This window comes from Medicago sativa, chromosome 2 (genome assembly GCF_051527215.1).
Source record: "Medicago sativa cultivar Bolivia chromosome 2, Bolivia_mono, whole genome shotgun sequence".
Lineage (NCBI taxonomy): Eukaryota > Viridiplantae > Streptophyta > Magnoliopsida > Fabales > Fabaceae > Medicago > Medicago sativa.
This window is the reverse complement of record NC_140750.1, coordinates 5,577,416-5,579,936: the sequence shown is the minus strand read 5'-3', so window position 1 is coordinate 5,579,936 and position 2,521 is coordinate 5,577,416. Positions and strand designations below refer to the sequence as shown.

The following is a 2,521-nucleotide window of genomic DNA, read 5'->3' as shown; positions in this document are numbered from 1 at the left end:
TAAGATGATAATTAGATGTTAAATTGAGGTTAGAATTAGGAGATTAAGTGAAAAGTTGGAATTTTTAGGTTTCTGGCCGTACGGACATTCATCGCTCGCACCTGCGAGCAAGAACACTCGCATCTGCGAGCTAGAACCCAGAACTCGCAACTGCGAGCAACACAACTCGCAACTGCGAGTGACCTGTGAGCTCGCAACTGCGAGCAGAATAACTCGCCACTGCGAGTAAATACGTAGGCACCCAGAATGCACACTTTGCTCGCCATTGCGAGTGAAGTTACTCGCCACTGCGAGTTAGGCTGTTAGTTGCCCAAAATTGTCCCGATGCGATCCTTTCGCACGTGTAGTCTTGAGATGACCTTAGAAGTAAGTTAGAGAGCTGTTTAGGATGCTTTCATAAGCTCCAGAAGTCTGTTATGGTGACTGAAACTAGAAGTGTTGCTGCATGAATGCTATAATGATGTTTTATGATATTTATATTGATGTAATTAATTCTTTATGTGAACGTTAACACATTCAAGCGTTGTTAATTGTTGTATGTTGCTGCTGTTTTCTGTTGTCGACTGTTAGTGTCTTGAGGTTGCATGAGTCGGTCTATGTTGTTGGAATTTGAGAAGTCGTCCATGATTATGAGTCGTATGAGTTGTACACGTCGTTGTCTAAGTTGTTGGAAGTTGAGTTCATTGCATGCTCATTAAAGTTGGGGGCTTTAGGCCCGGCAGCCTTTGTGCTCATTAAAGTTGGGGGCTTTAGGCCCGGCAGCCTTTGTGCTCATTAAAGTTGGGGGCTTTAGGCCCGGCAGCCTTTGTGCTCATTAAAGTTGGGGGCTTTAGGCCCGGCAGCCTTTGTGCTCATTAAAGTTGGGGGCTTTAGGCCCGGCAGCCTTTGTGCTCATTAAAGTTGGGGGCTTTAGGCCCGGCAGCCTTTGTGCTCACACGTTGAAGAGCCTATTATGCTCATTTGTTGTTGATTGGTACCACATGCATTTGCATATCAAGAAGTTCATGATGTTAAGTTGTCAAGTTGTTGTTGAGTTGATAGAGTTGCATGGTCTAAGATGAGTTGTGTTGTCGAGTTGATGTTGAGTTGATAGAGTTGCATGGTCAAAGATGAGTTGTGTCGTCAAGCTGAGTGTTAAGTTGATTATGATTTGTGATGAAAATTAGTAATGATATTTGATGATCGTATTGTTATGAAATGAAAAATATACTGATTGTTAATTGTTGATATGTTATTAATGTTTAAGTTGTTAAATGCATTTTATTGGATTATATGCTTAATGTATTGATTATGAAATCTCACCCCTTCTGCGTATATGTTGCCTCGACCGTGGGTAATGTGCAGGTAATAAAGATTAGAGGCGTTCGTGAGTGGACTCCTCAGTCGGTGTCTAGGTGCTCTGATATGTAACGGGATGGGGGCTTGCTTTTACTTCTATTCCTTACGTGTCTCTTTTATGAACTAATTTATGAGATTTTCCAATAAGGCCTGCGTGCCAAGACTTTAAAATGTTGAACTATTTTCCGCTGCAATAGTTAAAGATATTTCATGATGTTGAATTTGAAAGATAATTATTATTATCTGTTTTGAGATGTTAAAGTAGTGTGTAGCATTCCGTTATGAATTAAATACTCTGATTTTAAATGAAATTTTTATGTTGGGGAAAACGGGGTGTTACAGTTGAGATCTGACAGAAGGGAAGATGATCTTGGTGGCCGTCCTGGGAGCATTATGCAGGTTGACTTTGGTGTTTTGGTTCTTAATTTTGATTATATTTAGCCATCAAGTAATTACTTATATATATATTTTTATATTATGAAGAAAAATCAATTTGATGAATTTTGTTAACTTGCAGAAATATGCAGCACAGGGTGGGCCTGAGTTTTTCATTGTAAACATCTGTGGTGTTGTTCTCCCTTTGAATCCTTCTTTTCTTAAGATCATGACCCTGCCATATCTAAAGTAGGTTTCTTTTCTAATCAATGAAACTTAATCTTTATATAATGTGCATCTCATTACTTTCCTTTTTAGTAAATCATGGATTTAATCATGAAATTGCAAGTTGGCTAATCTGAGTCTTTGAAATTGGCATAATTTCGGAGACTAAATTAATCAAAGTTCTCAAGTGGCAACGGATTTTCAATTTCATAGCTATTATTATATTTGGAATACGTGATTTTCTCCATTCTAATCTTTTACTGTTAAATTATATTTACATAATCAAAACTGAAATTAATGTTGTGCCTGTCAGGGATATAACTATGGCATTTCCCAACTTTGTTTTGCACACCGAGGTGGAAGATTAGCAACAAACAATTGAAGATCAATGCACTTGAAGGATTAAAATTTGCAGCTATAGAATAGAATGTATTGTAATTGTATATAACGTGTTTAAAGCAAAATCAACCACTTCAATTTGCAGCTATAGAATAGAATGTATTGTAATTGTATATAACCTTAGGCAATTATAAGTTGCCTTTGCCTAATTAAAATCAATGGATTCACTTGATTGTATGCATGA

General features: G+C 37.6%; 1 long non-coding RNA gene across 1 annotated transcript; it reads left to right on the top strand.

Annotated features, from left to right (window-relative positions):
* Positions 1-1,672: 1,672 nt before the first annotated feature.
* On the top strand, positions 1,673-2,521 carry LOC146943901 (uncharacterized). Its single transcript, XR_015025764.1, has 3 exons — positions 1,673-1,737; positions 1,856-1,962; positions 2,252-2,521. It is a non-coding gene; the product is annotated as an uncharacterized LOC146943901 (long non-coding RNA).